Source organism: Lactuca sativa, chromosome 1 (genome assembly GCF_002870075.4).
Source record: "Lactuca sativa cultivar Salinas chromosome 1, Lsat_Salinas_v11, whole genome shotgun sequence".
NCBI lineage: Eukaryota > Viridiplantae > Streptophyta > Magnoliopsida > Asterales > Asteraceae > Lactuca > Lactuca sativa.
In genome coordinates, this window is record NC_056623.2 from 229,713,031 (window position 1) to 229,734,382 (window position 21,352).

At 35.3% G+C, this 21,352-nt stretch overlaps 1 long non-coding RNA gene across 14 annotated transcripts; it reads right to left on the reverse strand.

Annotated features, from left to right (window-relative positions):
- Positions 1-4,827: 4,827 nt before the first annotated feature.
- On the reverse strand, positions 4,828-14,222 carry LOC111879210 (uncharacterized). Of its 14 annotated transcripts, none has more exons than XR_006184268.2 (14): positions 13,953-14,222; positions 13,703-13,742; positions 13,493-13,551; positions 13,302-13,371; positions 12,956-13,023; positions 12,708-12,800; positions 12,526-12,628; positions 12,353-12,438; positions 12,179-12,276; positions 11,888-12,003; positions 11,715-11,787; positions 5,479-5,546; positions 5,313-5,387; positions 4,828-5,022 (listed from the first exon to the last, which is right to left on the reverse strand). It is a non-coding gene; the product is annotated as an uncharacterized LOC111879210 (long non-coding RNA). The 14 variants fall into 14 exon arrangements; XR_008224864.1 differs by lacking the exon at positions 13,493-13,551 and adding an exon at positions 13,124-13,188 and having other exon boundaries at positions 13,703-13,745; XR_006184260.2 differs by having other exon boundaries at positions 13,703-13,745.
- Positions 14,223-21,352: the final 7,130 nt, after the last annotated feature.

Genomic DNA, 21,352 nt, shown 5'->3' on the forward strand with positions numbered 1-21,352 from the left:
GGTGGGCGGATGATGAAGATAAGGCACTAACTCAATCATGACTACATGTGTCGGAGGACCAAATCCATGGGAACGACCAAGACTCAACAACATTCATAGAAAAAGTTTGGAATAATTTTTGACACCGCTTGAATAAGAAGTATCGCAACCCCGAGTCACTTTACTAGAAGTGGAGGACCGCCAACCGAGTCACAACGGAGTTCAACGACATATACATGGACGCGATGAACCCCCCCCCCCCCCCCCAAAGCGGTGCAACTGAGGTGGATATCATGGCTAAAGTTTTAAAGATTTACAAGGCGAAAGTCGGATAAACTTTTGTCAATGAGTCGTTTTGGGGAGTTGGGAAGGGCAATCGAAAATGGCTAGATCTAAAAAGTCTTGGCGATTACGCAGGGATGTCTAAATGAACCAGAACTTCGGAGTCACACCACATTCAATAATTTGATGCGCGTATCGGAGGTATTGACCTCAACAACGACGATCCTTATGAAGTTCCAACTCGTCCTATGGGACGATACAAAGCAAAAAAGAAAGCTGGAAGGAGCACAAAGTTTGTCGACTGACGTGGAGGACATAAGGAAAGACATCAAAGGGTGGTCGATAAGCTTGAGGGTCTTTTGGAATTGGGAAAGATGAAAGAAAGGAACCATGAGATAAAAGAAAAGAATTGTTCGTTAAAGCTTTTCTTAACCCCAGGAGACAACTTGTCCAAGGAGTATTGTTGGATTTTTAACAATGTAAATAAGGATCTTGCTAAAGAATAAAATTGGGATTAGCCGTAGTATTTTTATTTATTAGATGCGGTATTAAGTCTTGTTTTAGTGTAGTATTTAGGAAGTAAGTAATGTTTTAAATTTTTAATCGTATTTTATATTAGATATTAATGCAACCTTTTTTATTTTAATTTTAATGTACTTTTTAGATAGACTTTGATTTTAATTTTAATCGTATTTTATATTAGAAATTAATATATGTCATCACATGCATTTATGTAAAGGGAATCTTGATAGGCAAACAAGACCTCAATAATTGCAACCATTATATATATTATATATGACCACATTCGCAAATTTTGAAACACACAAAGTATCATTCCTTCAGTTTTATTGTCTTTCCTTTAAAAAAGAATGTCGTCTTCCTCTTCGTCATTTTCACCGAACGATGTTTTTGATAGTGTAGTACAGTCGGTCTTCTCCATACTTAATAGGTCAGAACAACATCTTAACAACATTGAATCAAGCAATGTGCAACGTAAACAAAGAAGACATATCCAAAACGGCTTGAAGCGGCCCACCAACGTCTCATGCACGATTTTTTGACGAAAATGCTCTGTTTAAAGGATATTATTTCCATCGACGGTTCAAGATGCATAAAGATTTGTTTATGCGTATTGTAGAAGGTGTGATTTCAGTGTCTGAGTATATGAGGCAATTCCCGGACGCAAGAGGTACATTAGGCTTTGATCCAATTCAAAATGTATTGTTGTATTTTGTATGTTAGCATATACCACCCCTGGTGCACTAGACGAGAGTTTTAGGATGTTCGCACGTACCACCCGAAAAAATCTTCATGAATTTTGCATAGTTGTCATGTCTTTGTATGGTCCACGATATTTGTGTCTTCCTACTGCTAGTGACATACAAAAGCTGTATGCTCATCATGGAAATGTGCATGGTTTGCCTAGAATGTTAGGAAGTTTAGATTGCATGCATTGGAAATGGAATATGTATCCTAACGCATATCATGGACAATACATAAAGGGATATCATTATCCTACGGTCGTGCTTGAAGTTGTAGCCTCACAGAATTTATGGATCTGGGATGCCTATTCTGTAGTGTCGGTTCGCTTAATGATATTAATATTCTCAATAACTCACCAATATTTAATAAGGTGTATGACGGTACTGCCTCCGATTCATCATTTGTACTCCGAGGAACGAAATATAAATTTGGGTACTATCTTGTGGATGGGATCTATACTGAGCTTTCTGTTTTCATTAAAAGTTTGTGATGTCCAGATGACCCTTATAGGTCCAAATTTAAGAGAGTCCAAGAAAAAGCAAGAAAAGATATCGAACGAGCGTTTGGAGCACTTAAAAAGCTTTGGCAGATATTTGCAAAAGCATCCATCTTTCATGATATTTCTACTATGACAGAAGTGGTGTATACATGTATCATATTGCATAATATGATAATAGAACATGAGGGAAACGCAATATGTGTGTATGACGAGAATGAAGTCATCCAAGAGACACAACCCCTAGAATATTGTGGTCAAGAATGGATACAAAGAATGAGGATAATTCACAGAGCAGTAATCCATACCAATCTTCGCTGCCATTTGAACGATCATCTTTGGACGATGGACAATCTTGATCTAAATATATCACCGGAAGACGAATTGGAAGGCATGTATTCGGAGGAAGACCCGTTGCTTTAGTGTGTTTTTTTATGAAATGTGTTTTAATTAATGAAGTGTGTTTTTTATGTATTAAGTCGTGTTTTTAGGTATTAAGTCGTGCCTCTCGGTGTTAAGCCATGTTTGTAGTGGTTTGAATTATTAAATCGTGTTTTTAGGTATTTTAAGTTTTAATTTATTGTAACTTTTTTAATTTAATATGAAATGTTTGTGTTTTAAAAAATATAATTGATATTATATTATTTGTTTGTGGTTTAAAAAAATAAAATTTGTTTAATATTATAATAAAATAAAGTATTTTTGTTAAAGATGTTTCGGTTCTTAAAAAGCCAAAGGCCACCTAGGAACCACTTTTCTTTTCATCTTTTACCACTTGTTGAAGGTGGTTCTAAAACTGAAACTCATATGGTCCTTTTTAACCCTAAAAACTCGCTTAAAATTTTCAATACACGCGTACAATTTAACACTAAAAACCGAAGGGCTTCTTCCCGAACGGGGTATCAGATAATGCTCTCCCTCCTTAAAGTCTAGTGCCCAGGTTTCATCGTGGACATAGGTGGAATTAGAAGTAGGTTAGGAATATATCATTCCAAAAAAAGGTTAAATATGTTATTTACTTAGAGGGTAGTTCACCATTTCTAACTCCCACCTTCCCGTTTTTGATGGAGTTGCTAATGTGGAGTTGGGTTACATGACATGACATACATTCTATCAACCTTGACCGAAATTCAACCAGCTTGACCGAAATCATGTAAATTCAACCAGCTTGACCGAAATTCAACATCTCAATGTGTTTCCAATCTTTCTTTCTTCTTTTTTTTGCAAAAGTGGCGCTTGTGCCCAAATGGACTTGGGTTACAATGACACGGCATACATTTTATCATATTTTTACTACAATGGATCGATTTCCCATGTTCATGTGTCCTTCAAACCTGTTTAAACTTCTGTTACATGGTTGTACACAAGATTAGTAATGTAAATAACCAAGCAAACAATTAAACAAAATCCATATATCATTTCCATGTTAGCAAGTCACCATAACATCGGTTTCTCTTCAGGTCTTGCCGGATGAAAAACCAAAACTTATTTCACTTGGGAGAAAGAGAGTTCTAGGGTATGCAAACATCAAAAATCTATGAACTTGCAAAAATGGTCAATGATTTGAGATTGACTTTTAATTGTGTGGGAGTTTCAATTCCAATGTGGATTGAACTCCATATGGGTACATCATATCAGATGTACATGATTTTCATCTCACATGATGCTTCTGGTCAATATAGGCCTGCTAGCTGGCTAGCAGGCTGTTGTGTACTAGATTTACACTGTGAGCTATGGTTGTTAGGAGAATAACTTTTTTGCAGAAATGTCAGACAACAAACTATTTTTTTATTGTTTTATAAAACAAAAACATATCTCAAAGAAAATTTTAGATGTGATGCTGCCACCCCTCAAACGTCTACGAACAAACCAATCATTGGAGATAGAAGTCAATGAAGATGATATTCAACCAATTAGAAAGAAAATAGAAAAAAACACAAAAAATATAGATCTTGATATGGAAAGAGAAGATGAGTGGTATTTGCTTAGAGCCCTGCACCAAGATGGTCATGCCCAACTGTTGTCATGCAATGTTCATCAATTGCTTCCATGACCGGTAACTTTTATTACAAACATGTTTCACATTTCTTGTTTTCAGGCTAAATTTTTACATTTTTACAGGAATCCTGCCCTTTGTGTCATGGTAGCTTGAAGAGAGTCAACTCAGAGGACTTACGGGTTCTTCCATGTACAACAAATGTGGTTGACCAAAAAACCATGTCAAAGGAGGATAAGAAATGGTTTTATGAGTATATTAAAAAGCTGCCTAAAGATGTCCGAAATGCTTTATTCTTACTATTTATTTTAATCTAAGTAGGGTAAAAAGTGGAACGTTTTTTATGTATATTCACAATTTTAATGCAAGTGATTTTGCAGTCGATTTCTGCAAAATATGTACATTCCCAATGTAGAATTTAGCTACGTTTTAATGTATGTTTTTACTCGTAGTTATAGTAAATGTCTTCTTTTGAAAGTTAAATCTCTTCAGTCAAATTATTAGCAAAAGCACCTTGAACACCAATCTATATATGATCCTCGATCCATAAACTTCATTAAAAATTCAAAATGTCAAATTGATTACATAAATATAATTAGAGTAGAAAAGGGTTGGATCCATAGTTTGGTTTTATCTCAGACTTGATAATTTTATATTTGATTAAACTGTGCATTCATTTGAGTGTTGTTTAAATGCAGGGTGCTAATTCAAATCCCAGAAGCTATCTAACTGTCAACTGTGAGTGTTGTATGTGTCATATGTTATGTATGTGTGTGTCATATGGTGCTAATGTTTCATCTATCATGGTTCATGATTTAACTCTTTTTTTTTTCATGTCTGTTTTTAATGTAACTATGCAGATTAATAAGCTACATTTATAACATTTATCAAGGATTTAATTTAAAATTGAATGGCAAATACATGTTCGTGATTAAGGGGAATATCTTTTGGTTTCCATGAATGTCTTGTGATAATATTAGGATGAAGGTAATGTGAGTTGTAACATCTGCAATAGCATTGAAAAACTCGGAGTTAGAATGAATAATCATGCATTATACTTTGTTGCTGAATGTTTGGGACAACAAACTTTAAACTTAAAAAATAATGACATTAATGTATGTGAAATAACGATGCTATAGTAATCACTAAAATTGTTGAAATATTTTGGCTTAATCTCGAAAATTGAAATTCTGATTTTGGTTTTCCGCCAAATTCAAATAGATAACTATATCCCATCATAATCTAAGTACAATTTGTTATCCAATTTTTAAATCAAATTTTAAAAAAGAAACAAACCTTCTGTTCCAACTCTTGCATCCCAAGGTATCAAGCAAGCAAGAATCATGTCCAACACTATAGAATTCTTTTGTGCTTTATAGACATACAAACAAAATCAAATCATTAGATAGTAATTTACATAAAACTTTAAAATGTTATTATTTAATTAACAAATGAAAAATACCAAGAGGGACGAAAGTTGACATCTTCAACCGGACATAACTGGACATCTTCAACTATATCAGTGTCACCCTACCACATTTTGAAATTTATAGCTTATAATTATCAAACAATTAGCCCAAAAATGATATAGCTTATAATTTTCTTGGTTATCAATTTCCCAGAAGTTGTAAAAAGAATTATTGTGAACTTCACATGGAAGCTTCATTTTGGAATTCATGTATGAAGTCCAAATTGAAGGTTACCTTCGATAGAGGAAGAAATGCAATTGAAAGCAATACATTCATTTGAGATAGGGAAGAGGCAAAGGGTGCCTGATGGTTACAGCTTCTATTATTCTCCCTGCTTTAATTTTCTTTACAACACTGACCTAAAAACCCTAGACTAGGGGATATACAAGAAAAGGGAGGCAAGATAAAGCGGGATTAGACCAACAGCATAACCAAGTCTTGATATATACTCTTTTTCTGCGGATTTATCTCTTTGCTTCATACTACTCCTTCGTTTTTGTCTGTCTTTCGGTTACTCGTATACCATTTGTCAAGAACAAAGTGATGATGAAAACAATTCTTCTAGGTAAATTAGTTTATAGCTAAAAACAACAATGTTTTGATGTACCAATATAAAGTTATTGAAACCATTTAACAAATAGAAATGACTTAAACAAAATCGAAGTCAATTACCATGATGATGATATACAAGAGGCATGGTGAACGTTTCCGAAATACAAAATTCTTTCATATATGTAAGTACCATAATATAATATATAAAACACAAGCAGGTGTTTTATGTTGCATCAAACTAGGCAACGAAAAGTTCTATTGCATATAAGCTTCAAAAAGCTTACCATGGAAACATGGTATATCAAGAATTCTTTGAGACTGCACTATCATACTTTATCGGTTGACCATATTTCATGCACGGTAGAAAATGTGGACCAACAGGTTAATTGAGAAACATGTAGGAGTTTTACATTAGTTTTTATAATGATCTCACCACCCATGTTATTTGTACACTAAAACATATCTTCCGTTCGTATTCTTCTTGAGTACTAAGAATATTTTTCATAGTTATCTACTGTTATAAACTAGTATCTTGTTGATATGCAATCAAAAATGGCCTAAACATACCAAGACATCGGATTTAGTACTAAACATATCATGTGTGATGGACCTCCTGGCAGAAGCCAATGGTCCACATGCCTTATTATGTGTGGTATGATATTGAAATTTGTTTAATGTGTTGCATTGGTATTAGTTAATGTGGGATCAAAACATAATTTACAAAACATATATAACTTACTTTAAAAAAAAAAAAAAAAAACATTAGCTAACTACCGTTACAATGTTTTTATTTTATTACAATATCGTTGTTATGTAAGAAATTAAATGTCACCTGTTACTTTTCATGTTGTTAAATTTCACACTTTCGGAACCCATTTAGCCACACGTCTTTTCCAATTCCCACCATAACGGGTCCACAATAACAGTAAAAGTATTTCAAAACCAAATGTCAAAATTTATAGTGAATATCCAAGTCGATAATGTTTCTTGAATATACATGCATGTATTAATTTAAACACTTCAAAAACTAATATAAATGATACTTATATATCATTGAATGCAATACTTGTTGGTATTAATTGTATCATGTACTTTTAGTTTATAAATTTTTACACCATTTATAAACTTATATTTTTATAGCATTTACAGACGTGATTGCTATAAAATATAATTCTGCAAAAGTTTTGAAAACCACTCGTGATAAAATAACCTCCTGAGTGATTTGCAAGTTACAATCATAATAAATATTACAATAATCAACCATTGTAATTGGTTATAAATATTAAAAAACAACCATTAAAATAATTATCTACTCTTAAACAAAAATAGTCATTAAAAAAGTTATTTTCTTTTCATTTCTCCACGTACTACCATCATGCCCCCTACATCTCTTCTTATCTCTGAAGAAGAAAAAAAAACATACACACAATATAAATTTTCTTATTAATTAACAGACTCGGCACAATAAAAAGAATTTAATTAGAAAAAATGATACTTACCCAACTTTAAACGCAATCGAAATCCTATAGCTTTTTCGGTAGGTAGACTTCAGTTAAATACTTCATCCCAAAACATGTCGCAACCTGAATTTCTGTCTCCTCTTTAGTCTCTAACATGGTCCTCAATTCTTCAGCCCATTTAGGCTTACTATTCACACATTTATTTTCTAACATATTTTCAGTCATCTTAATAACACAATGTCATTTAGATTCGAACATTTTCAGAGAGATTAAACTTTCTTATATGCGAAGTTTTATTACCTAACCATTTGACATTGATATGGTTAGGTGACCATTTTTATAAGACAAATTCTTTGACCCTGAAACATATATACATACATTATCTGAATTTCATATGGATCACAGTCCATCAAAGCCAAAAACAGATAACCCTAATTCCATTTTCAACTTTAGTAGAAAAAGCTGGATGGCAACATCCCTCTAGCACTTAAAATTATGAATGGAAAACGGTTATATAATTTTTCTGTGGCCAAAAGAGAAACGGTTATGGAAAAAGATGCAATCTTTTTTTCAACCAAAAGTACGAAAAATGCTTTAGAATGCAAAATTTCAACAAATTTTCATGTCATGGGGGATCGCTTTCCTCCCTTTACATTCTTTTGTATAATAAAAAGTATGATCAATTTCCTAAAAAATAAGATTTTCAATGACAACTCGTTTATCAGCAGCAAATATATTCAAGAAAGTTTTCGTGTAATTGAGAATACAAGTAATATCTTCAATGACAGCATCGACAATGGCCTTAAACAACTTGGAATTAATGTAGAAAACATGTTTTGGTCATTGAAACATTTTATAATAAAGTCATCCTTATGATTGATAGTATGCAAGATATAATTATAGCCTTCCGATACGTTTTTGGATTATCAAAGCGTTACTTATAGACGTTCACCTTAATAAACATATGATTGTAATCCTTAAAATAGATGTGATCAACTGACCTGCGAGAGAGTATGCTAAAGTAGTAGTTGTGCCCATAGACATTACCTCATATTTGAGAGCTTTATGGCTTTATGACGTCTTCAGGCTTTACCACAGTAGCTTGACGGAAGTTATAATTATGACCAAGATCTGAGAGAGAACGCTTTGGAGATGACAGAGCTGACCTAATAACTTTAGCTTAGGATTCCAGGTTGAGACGTATTTGAGCTTCCTCTTTCAAATCTATTTTTGTGAAAGCAGGTTTCAAATTTATGGTGTCAGCATCTGTCGCTAGTGTATCGCCCCACGATGGCATGTTTTTTCTTTGTTAGTTCTCTTCTTAGGGTTCTTTTAAGCTTTTAGGGTTTTCCTTGGTACTAAATTGTAGGGTTCTGTAACCCTTGCGTTAATTGAATATTATAAAATTAAAATATATAGTATACAAAAACCAACATTTTACAGACAGTCTAAATTTTTACAAATATGGTCCATATATTAATATCCCTTGATGTTTTTTCACATAAAAACATCAGCATATCCCAATACCAACAGTAGCTTTTCTCATCATCATCAGACTCGATATCACCATACTCCCCACATCCCCAACCTCTTTGCCCTTTGGTTACGTCTAATATTTATTCAACTCGTCAATTGCCACCTGTTTATCTTTCGGCTCCCACCTTCTCTCATCGTGGGGCAATATACCAGCGGCGGCAGATCCTGACATCATAGTTTTGAAACCTGCCTTCACAAAAAAGGATTTGAAAGAGGATGCTCAAATACGTCTCAACCTCGAATCCTGAGCCGAAGCTATTAGGTCAGCCCCACCATCTCTAAAGCGTTCGCTCTCGGATCTTGGTTATAATTACAACTTCCGTCAAGCTACTGCGTTAAAGCCTGAATCCGTCATAAGTCATAAAATAATAAAAACACTCAACTATGAAGTGAATGTCAAGGGGCACAACTACTACTTTAGTATATCCTCTTGTAGATCAGTTAACCAAATCTATATTAAGAAGTACGATCCGATCCTTCTTAAGGAAAACGTCCATCAGCAACGCTTTGATAACCAAAAACATCTTAAAGGCTATAATGACATCTTGCATACTGTCAATCATCGGGATAACTTTATCACAAAATGTTTCAATGACCAAAAGAGATGTTTTCTACATGAATGTCAAGTTGTTTAAGGCATTTCCGATGTCGTCATTGAAGATATTATTTGTATGCTCAATTGCACGGGAACCTTCTTGAATATATTTGGTTGTGATAAAGGAGTTGTCATTTGTAATCTTATTTTTAAAGAAGATGATCATACTTTTGATTGTACAAAACAATATAAATGAGGGAAAAGTAATCCCTCACGACATGGAAAATGTTGAAATTATACATTTTAAAGCATCTTTCATTCTTTGGTTGAAAAAGATGCAATCTTTTTTCTTTTGGCTACAGAAAAATTCTATAACCATTTTCCATGCATAATTTTAACTGTTAGAGGGCAACCGGATGTTATCGCCCGACTTTTTCCACGAAAGTTGAAAATGGAATTAGAGTAACTATCTTGGCCTTGATGGATTGTTATATATATGTAATTCAAATAATATGTGTGTGTATGTGTGTGTGTTTTAAGGTCTAAGGAATTTATCTTATGAAAATAATCACCTAACCACACTAAATGTCAAGTGGTTAGGTATTAAACCTTCTCAAACAAGCAAGTTTAATCTCCTCGAAGATGTTTGAATCCAAATGACACTATGTGATATTAAGATGGCTGAAAATCTATTAGAATAGGAATGTATGAATAGTAACATTAAATGGGCTAAAGAATTAAGGACGATGTTGGAGACAAATGAGAAAACAGAAATTGAGGCTGTGACTTGTTTTAGGTTGAACTATTTAACTGAAGTCTACCTACCAAAAAAGCTACAGAATTTCGATTATGTGTGAGATTGGGTAAGTTTCCTTTCTTCTAATTAAATTTTTTTATTGTGTCGAGTTTGTTAATTAATAAGAAAAATTACATTATGTGTGTATGTATGTGTTTTTTGTTTAAGATGAGAAGTAGGGCATGGTGTTGATACGTGGAGAAATAAAAAAAAAATAACTTTTTTAATGATTGTTTTGTTTGAAAGAAGATAACTATTTTAATGACTATTTTTCAATATTTATAATCAATTATAATTGTTGATTATTATAAATATTTGTTATTATTGTAACTTGCAAATGACCTAGAAGCTTATTTTATCAGGGGTGGTCTTCAAAACTTTTGCAAAATTGCATTTTATAGCAACCACATTTATAAATGTTAAAAAAATGTAAGTTCACAAGTAATACAAAAATGTTATGAACTAAGAATACATGAATAATTTATACCAACAAATATTACATTCAATGATATGTTAATATTAATTATACTAATTTTTAAAGTGTTTAAATTAATATATTTGTGGATATTCAAAAAACATTATGGAGTAATATGTTTATTATATATTTAAGTAAGGGACATGAAAAGAGTTGTGTTAAGCACAACCAAGCCCACATAGCTTTCTCTCAGAAATTCTACCTATCGGTAAGTCCTTTGTTACTGAAAAGGGTTATCAACTTGAATATTCCATATAAAATTTGACATTTGGTTTTGAAATACCTTATTGTTATTTTGGACTCGTTATTATGGGTGAGAATTAGAAAAGATGTGGCTAACTTTGGTTCGAGAGTATGAAATTTGCCAACATCAAAAATAACAGTTGATTTTGGCTCTGCAATTGACTTTTTATTTCTTGTATAACAATGATATTGTAATAAAATAACAATATTATGAGGGTAGTTCGGTAAAAAAAATTAAGGTAAGTTATGTATGTCTCGTGAACTATATTTTGATCCCAACTTGACTCATACCAATGTAACATGACATTAAATAAATCTCAATATCATACCACACATGATAATGCATGTGGACAATTTGTTTCTGCCACTAAGTCCATCACACATGATATATTTATGACTAAATATGATGTCTTGGTATGCTTAGATCATGGTTAAATTACATATCAACAAAATTCTAATTTATGAGAGTAGATAATTATGACGAATATTCTTAGTACTCAGAAAAGAAGAATGATGAATTGAAAAATGGGTGTCCTTGATATATTTGAGTCTTGAAATAACCATTTTTTAATACATGGTTGATGAAGTTATTATGACTTATGAGTGTATTTTAGATATGGATGGATTTTTACCTTTTTGCCATATATGTTGCAACCACGTTCGGTTGCAGCACCTTATATATACTCTCGCCAAATTAGTCCTATCCTAAAGGTGCAAGACATTAGAAAGAAGCATTAAGTTATTTTTATGAGTTAAATGGTAGGCTCTTACATAGATATATGTTTAAAGGGAAACAGTATCATACATTGCCACTAGATCATCAAATTTTGTATGTTGAAACAACCGATACATGCAAGCAATTTGTGGGAGAGTCAAAGAGTTTGACTTGTGTTTTGGAAGTGACTTCAGGACCTATTTTTCCTGTAAAAATAAAACATCATAATGATAAATATTAACTTTTAAAAAACAAATGAGTATGTAGTAAAACTGTTTTGTGCCTTCGGAATCTTAAGTGTTAATAAATTCATGCCGAACAGCCGAAGAAACTCCATAAGATTCTAATTTTTAGTTTGACCAATTAGGAGTTGGATGATACATGGTAAATCCACGGCTGATGGATGGTATTTTGTTTCTACAGAAACTCGAGGCATTTCCTCTGTCAATCTTGGATAACTTTTTTTCACACCATTTTCACTACAAAACAAACATTAATCAACAAACAAGATGTGAAATTATGTTTTTATTAAAAAAGACTCTACTCACTACTCACTCTGGTGTAACTGTAACAAATCGAAACTTGAATTCGGCATAAGGAGTAATAACTGCCATTTTGCGCATCTGCTCCAATATCTCCAACTACAAACATGTATCATATACATATGTAATTTAAGAGATAATTTTACAAGATAAAACTTGAACAAAAATGATACATGATTTACATACACCATATGCTGTCAAGTTTCCCTCAATTACAACTTTGATCTCAACTCCATGCTAATTCTCCATGTCACCTATCTTTTCATGTAAATGAATATGGGGAATGTTTCTGATCATGAAAATTTTCAATCAAACACCAATAGCAAATGTCAAAAAAATAATATATTTAATTCAGCATCCTTTTATACCTATCAATGTCTACATCTAGAGTTCGTAGCGGAATTTTCATTCTTCATTGATGAGTAGTATACTCTTGTATTCATCTTTGACCATATTGATACCTGAAAGACACAAATATATATCATCATATGAAATATAAAAGTTACATGGAAAGAAACAAACATATATATATATATATATATATATATATATATATATATATATATATATATATATATATATATATATATATATATATATATATATATATATATACCATTTTTGCACCACCAAGTCCGAATTTTCCTCGTGTTTGTTTCACCCCATACTTTTTCCTAAATAGAACTGCATCATCTTTATATGTTAGAAAAAGTAACATGACAATGCTACAGACAGAAACTTTAACTACAATTTATTTTTGGGGATATATATTAAATAACTAAACCTCGTCCAAACATATTGTCCAAACATATCGGGGATAACATCATGGGTCATTTATTTTTCATTATCCTACATACAAATTTCAAAATGTATGCTATGAGGCAAATAATTTACGGGGTAAAAGATGAACCAAATACAACAATACAAGGTTTGAAATGGAAAATATTATGTTATGTTCACACCTTACAAGTTACCATGTGAGGGACCCTTTACGGGTTTTGTAGCAGTCGGTTCTACTATTTTCTTCTTTTTCTGATAAAAGAATAACGAGACAATTGATTTTTGTGAAAACTTAAATAGAATTTAAAGTAAGACAGCTTCCAGTTGTGAAAAAACTTATGGATTTTAGTGTTTCAAATCAGTGTATACAAACCTCATGATCCTTTAGTGTCTCAAAATATACATCAATCAATCATGGAATTGAACTTGCTTCTATTATACTCCTCATACAATCGATTAGAGATAAAATGAGTTCCACCAATAAAATGAGTTCCACCAATACAATTGATTAGAGATAAAATGAGTTCCACCAATAATCTGGCGGTATCCCTTCACATTGAGTTCGCAGGAAAGAGTTAATCACCTCGAAGCATCGTCGGAATCGGAACAACTTGGAGCTTTCTCTTCTTTACCCGGAAAAGAAAAATAAAGATTTCTTTACCCGGAAAAGAAAAATAAACATTTGATTACTTAAACTTCAAGAACTAGTTAGGAAGCATAACACAACCCACAGCGACGTGCGGCGGCGATTGAGTACCGACGACAATGGTGGTGGATCTCGGTAAGGAATCAAGAGGAAAAACAGATAGATCGAAAGATAAGAGGTTTCTTACCTAAACCAAACATTCCAGGAAACAACACCCACCTTGTCCACCGCCACTCCATGTTTTCCAGCGACTACATTTATATGACGGGGCTCTAACGATGCCGGTTGACGGTTTCTGGCGACCTCCAGCGAGATTTTGACGGTGGCAGCCTCCCTTCACCTTCCCCTTTTCTCTCTTGGACTCAAACCCCTCCCCTCTAACTCACCAGCCGCACACAATGCACACACACATAACGAAACTAGGGTTGGGTGTCACGGGAAAGTTTATGTAGCTTCAAAGAAAACGGGAGGAGGTCCCCCGGCGCACGATGTTACATATCAGGGGACAAGAGGACTAAGTTTTTGAAGTTAGCATGAAAGGTCCCTAAGGTTTTGTTTCTTGACATATTTTGCCCTAACTTAATTCCTTGAACATAACGAGTTTCCAGAATGACTTAATTACTCCTTGGACCTTTTATATTTATTTATTTGTAATAATTTGATTTAGTTTAATTATTATGATTATTATTGTTTAACCCCTTTACATCTATGTTGCCTTTTAATTAATTAAATCATTTGCCAAACCTTCAAAATTTAGTCTTTAATTATATAATTATATGTTATTATTCATTAACCTCATTTCGAAATAAGTAAACGAAAACGGGCGTTACATATCTGTAACACCCTGTTCTAAAAATATATGTTTATGGATTTCTGAGGCCAAGGCTAGGGCTATTTCGGTCTTTTATGGGTTTTGAGCTTTTATTCAAGAGGTTTTGGGCCGGGGTGTGTCGCTAGAAGCGTAGGGCTTCTTGCCACCTTTTCGTGGATATGAAGTTTGTCGAAAACGGACTTGGAACGAAGGAGTTATGACACTTTGAAGTTATTGACAGAAATGGGCCTAATGGAAATAAATGACTAGAAGAACAATGCAAGGTGGTAAACGTGCGAGTACGCCCAGCGTAAGGCTGGGGTACGCTCAACGTATAAGGGTAAAAGGATCGCGGGTGCTTAAGGCATACACCCAGCGTACGTCCAGTGTCCAGAAACCCTAATTTTAGGGTCAAGCCACTATATAAAGAACATAACACCCAGGTTAACAACCTCCATCTCATATTCATACAGCCACCACGAAACCCTAAACCTCTCTTGGGTGTTCTTGAAGCTTTGGTGGCCATTAAGTGAGTATTTGAGTGTAGTAAATCCATTTCAAAACAAGAGAAGAGATTAGCAAAGTGGTGGAGCGAAAGGGAAGTTGTAGATCTAAGATTTTGGTTCCATTTCAGACCATTGTGAGGTATCAAGTCTGAAACTTTCCTTAAGTATGCTTAGATTTATGTTAATGGAAGTTTTAGATCTTTTTGGTTCCAAGATTTGACCTTTATGTCACAACCCACCTTCTAGGTCCAGGGTTGCCACCCTTAGTGTCATATGAGTCCCATAAGCAGTAAAGTTTCAACCTTTAGGACTCATTTGTGTCCATGCATGAGATCTAGCCCTTGGAATGAAAGCATGTTGTCACCTTTTGAGTTTGGGCTTGTTTAGTAGATTGCAAGTCACCAAGTTAGTAACTTTATGGTTTAAGACATTAGTAAGGACCTGGATCTAAGTTGGTAGCCTCTGGAGTGGAGTATTAAGCACTTAATGGAAAAGTGTCTTAACAGGAGGATTACGTTGAGCGTATGTGTAGGTATGCCCAGCGTACTCACTAGCAGGCCAGTACGCTTAGCGTACATTGGAGTACGCCCAACGTACTCAGCAGAGTTGGGCTTTGTGCATATTGGGCCTCGGTGGGGACTGTATTTTGGATTTTGGGCCTTTGGGCCATAGTGGGCCATCAGGTGTCAGCTAATATAGACCAAGGAATATATAATTGGGCTTAGGGTAAGGCCAATTAAGGGAATGGGCCCAATGTAGCAAATTGGGCCATTAGTGGGTCACTAGTGGGCTTAGGAAGCTTACCTAGTGTTGGACCTTGAATATGTATCAAGTTGGACTAGGAGGGGTAGAATGGTCATTCTACCCTATGAAGGATTATTGTATTGGGCTAAGTATTATTGTGGTATTGATAGTTCGGGGAGCTAGAGGAGCAGCAGTGCGGGGATTGTCAGATAACAGCCAGAAGTGTACCAACAGAGTTTCAGTAGTACGAGGTGAGTTACCTTCCAGTAGCGGTGGGTCTACGGCCACAATGCCGACCCACCAGTAGGAGTTGTATGTTGGATGATTGTCTTTGTGATATTCATCTAGGTTTGTTGCTACCAGATATGTTTTTGTTCTAGCATGATGTGACAACCCAAGTTGTCCCGTTACATTTCCCCGTTACCGTTAACAGAATATTTCAGTTTATAAAAGTTCCGTTAATTAGAGGACGTCAATTTAATAAACATTCCATTTGTTTACATTTAATATGCCGTTAAGTCGTGATAAAAGGAAATAAAAACACATAACACACATTTCCATTTGATTGGAAAAAGTTAGTTTTTATTATTACGACCACTAAATCGGGTGCGACCAAAAGCCCCGTGTAACGGCAGTATTGGGTAGAATTCCGCTGAGCTCCAACTCCCACCCATATATAAGGGGGAGTAAACTCCATTTGAGCTCTTTCACCCTCTCTCTCTATACTCTCTCTCTCTCTCTCTTTAGACTCGTTTCCGCCCCAAATCCGCAACCAAACGCTTCCAAATCGTACGTCCGCTTACCCTAGCTTGTTTTAAACATATTGCCTTGTGTTTATAGCTAAAAATTCGGACTTAGAAGCTGTTAGAATGGAGTTTACGGCCTAAGCTCCTCCTTAGGCCGTAACCCCTAAATAAAGGCCAAAATGACCCCCAAAAGTCCCTAAAAGCTTGGAAATAAATAGAGGATTTAGCCTAGGAGTGTTTGATCAATTAAAACAATCATTTTGAGGCATAAAAGGGAGTTTACGGCCCAGGCATATGCCAAGGCCGTAAACACCTCTTAAAGTGGTTAAAATGCCTCCAAAACACTTCCAAATCACCCTTAGGCTTCATACATAATTTAGAGACTTGGTATTTTGGGTTTAGATCATTAAACACAAGGAAATATGGGGTAACATGGAGTTTACGGCCCAAGCAAGTGCCTAGGCCGTAAACACCCTTAAACATGCCAAAACATTAAGTTTTGTCCCCCAAATGGCCTTAGACTATTTCTATAAAATGCTAGGAAGGTATTAAGGGCTTAAAATCAAAGAGTTGTGGGGGTATGAGAGTTCACGACCAAGCCATAGAGCTTACGGCCGTAAACTCTCAAAGATTGGTCATTTGGACCATAAACTCTAAAGGAATGCACCCTTGGAACCCCAAACACCCCTATAGCCTTGAATAAATTACTAGAAGTGATCTAGGGGCTTTAAACTTCCATAAAATCAAAGGATAGGAGTTCACGGCCGTGAACTCCCATAGGGGTGGTTCATGGGCCGTAAACTCCCATATAGCCCCTTAAAACACTTTAAATCCACACATACCAATTAGATTTGGACCTAGAATAATTCCATGACCAAGCTAGAAGCCTTAAACACACTAGAACCCTTCACCATGAGTTTACGGCCGTAAACTCATGGTGAGTAGTCCCTGGGCTGTAAACATCATATAAAGGGTTTACTCTCAGAGAGTAAACTCCATTCCTAAGCCATACGCACCTTTAGACGCTACCCGGGACACCCAAACACTTATCCAAAGTGTTTTCCGCTCCTTTGAGTGCGTATACGTGTTTAATTAGTATTAAATATACTAATTGTATGTGAACATATGTTATCATATGTTAAATAGGTCATTGAGTGTGTTCGAGTCCCTACGTGGCACCGAACGCCCAAACGGCACCTTCGTTGGACCTACTTACACCAGGTGAGTTCATACCCATGAATGAACCTTTTAAATGTTTTTACATGTTTTATAGGGGGAATACAAGTTTAACATGCCAGTTATCATATCAATCACATGTGATTGATAACCCGCATGCACAAGATTTTACAACACTATACACTGTTTTACCGAGTAGGACACTATAATGGTTTTCTAAAAGGTTTTCATTTGTTTCAAAACTCTTACTTACACTATTTTATCTAAATTCATTTTAAACTGGTTTATGAAAGATTTCCAAAGGTTTTCAAACATATTTTACAAAAGAATACAAATTATGATTTTTCCCCGAGTATAAAGGCTTTTCCTCAAAGTTCCCTTTTACGACGTATATTCTTACTTGTTAGTTGCTACTGCTTCGCTTTCATGTATTTTAAACTCCTACTTGATAATGCTTTCTCTTCGTGATATGCTTATACCTGTTATTGCCTCTATTTCACTTATACTTGTAGTCGCTTATACCTGATAGACGCTCTTGCTTCACTTATTGTCGTCTCTACTTCGTGATACGCTTATACTTGTTCAACACTACTACTTCACTGGCGACCGCTCCTACTTCACTTGTTAGACACTCCTACTTCACAAGAATCACTTCTACTTGATACACACTCAGTCGTAGTTAGATGTATGTCTGTGCTTGTATAGGTACATATAAGTAAGGATTGAAAGACTTAGGAAGGCTCATCCACCCTATTTCCTTTTCTTCGTTGAGATGTGGTCTGGTGGGATCGGATGGTCTTCCGAAGGTCGTTTGATTCATTAGTTATATATTATGTATATGAGTATGGGCATACAGGAATTCTCTAGTCAGTTCAGTTAAGAGTCGCTACCTCTAGTCTACACTTACATTAGAAACACACTACTCACTATTTGGAAGTCTCTACCTCTAGTTCAACACTTACACACTACCCACTATTTGGAAGTCTCTACCCACTATTTGGGATGCATCGTCAGGACACGACCTTCTCCGTCGTCTAGTTGGTAACCAGAGTCTCCTGTAGGGAGAGCGGACATTGTGTGTATAGATCTATACGGGATTGACAACCCCGCACCCAGACTGCTAGCTACAGTCCCGGCCTACCAAGCCAACGGGTGACAAATGTCACATTTTATAGACGCTTGTAGGGCGTCTGGAACTCTAGTCAATATGGTTACGAGTATCTCGGGTTACCTTATAATTCATTGGCCTTAAGGTAATGGTATTTCACCGGCAATTTACATTGTATGCTGGTAATTCATTTTCAGAGTCACACTGTTTTGATCTTACAAGACGTATCTTTCATTTGATACTGTTTGGGGTCTGTCTTCTCTGTTTTGACCTTACAAAATGTATCTTTCATTTGATACTGTCTGGGGTCTGTTTTCACTGTTTTAGACCTTACCAGTTGTACCTTTCATTTGCTACCTTCTGGGGTCTGAGTCTCTATTTGTTAGGCTGAACCAGGCATGTCGATCGTTCGATACTTTCCCGGAGTCTATGATTCCTTGCCTTAGTCAGCAGTCCTCACTGCTGAGGCATATGTTATTCCCTGGTGTCGTTTTCTTTTCCTCAATAATTTAATTCAGTATTTTGATAATGATAGTAGTTTAGGGAAAACTACTTTTTATCACATAACAATGACCAGCCTTGGTAGAAGGCTGCTTTATTAAAGAAAATATAGGATTTTCTGGAAGGAACTCTAATACACAGTAAACTCTTAAACTACTACTTTATAAAGCTATTTGAATAAATGTCACTAAATACTTATGAACTCACCAGCATTTGTAAAAATGCTGATACTCGCTTTTCAAATAACTTGTATTCTCAGGTCAGCAATTAGACAGGTACACCCTCGGAGCTGTTGATGAAGATGGCTTAGTACCTTGTTGTACTTTATATATATTTGTCTGTATTACTTTGATACCTTGTAATGTAACCATGTAAAATTATTCTATTAATGCAATGTTTTGTTGTACTTTGATTACTATAATGCATGTGTTGTGATACTTGACATGACGTCATCCACCCTAGAACGTTTCTGCCGTTCCGGTTTTGGGGTGTGACAGATTGGTATCAGAGCATTGTTTATAGTGAGCTAAGTATATCAATTCATAAAAGATATACAACCTATAAACACAATGGGATAAAACACACTGACCAAGAATTATACTTTAAAATATTACCATATTTTACCAAAGTATAATAACATCCAGAATCTAAACACTCGAACAAAAGTATCACAAGAAGAACAAGAATAAAAGTCTTCGGATGTTGAGCATTGCCGTCAAACCTGGGCAGTTATGTAATCGTAAGCTAGAATAAATGTAACCTGATCAACTACATTTATTAGAGATGCGATGAACGTGTGCTCGGGAGTGATAGTGGTGTGCAACAGGTCTGAAACTTACCAACTAGGAATGCTAGAGCCAAACATAAAGTTAAAATACTATAGGAGTATTTTAGAACACTAACAGATCCACACTAATCCCATAATGATACTCAGAAGATAAGAAACAAACAAGAAATTAAAATACCATAAGGGTATGTTAGGAACCATTAACAACCCTGTGTGAAGAACTAAAAAGATCCTTATTGATATACCTACACCTACAGGGGGTATACTCCCAAGGTTATATATAATAAGGATCCCGTAGGCTAAGAATGTGTGGTTTCGCTCTACTTCCTTTTCCTCATTGGGATGTGGATATAGAGTAGTATCACATATTCGAAGGCCTATCGGATCTAAGTTATATATGATTTGTATACCCTGTGTAATCGCAGCAGGACTCGATATGGATCATACAGTGAAATGTTAATAATCTCTTAGGATTCTTTAGACATTTCCATTCTCGCACGAACCCTGTAGAAAACCCTACCCTCTTCAGTGCTTGTCAGAAGAGTTGATTCCGACCCCGAAGAAGTTCATTGAGAAGATTTCCAGTTCGGGAATAAATGAACTGGGTTGGGACTATTGAATTCACCAAGTGCCTATATCTTTTAGGGACAGTGGTGAGAGATTCGCCTAAGCTTCCGAGATTCCAATCATCCGTCATGAAGCGATGAAACCCAGAGTCAGATTCGGAGGCAAGGCGGAGTAGAGATTCAATATGTCCATACGAGGAGAGAACCCTAGGTAACTACCTGAAGGAAACCAACGCCGATTCCAGTCAAAGATACGAGGCAGACAACGGGAGCCAGTACATGGAACCCGAGAAGTGTCTTTTCCTCGTGTTCGTCACGATAATACACCCTTAAAATGATACAATTTAGTGAGTTAGTGGTTACACTACTCACGCTATGTGTTAGGTGAATCGTCGTTTCCCGTTGCCAGTTACACGATTAGAGCGGATCCCCGCACCTCTGATGAGGTTGTTTAGCCATAAGCCTCCATGAGCCTTTCCTTCTGCGGTCTTCGTTCTGAACTGTTCTCAAATCTCTCCAGGCCAGAGAGTGAAACCTTTCCCAGTATAAAGGTAACTTAGTAGGAACGACTCGCACCTTATGGCCTTTTTCCGATACTCATACACCTACCTCGATTACCAGGACTACATCATAGGGATGTAG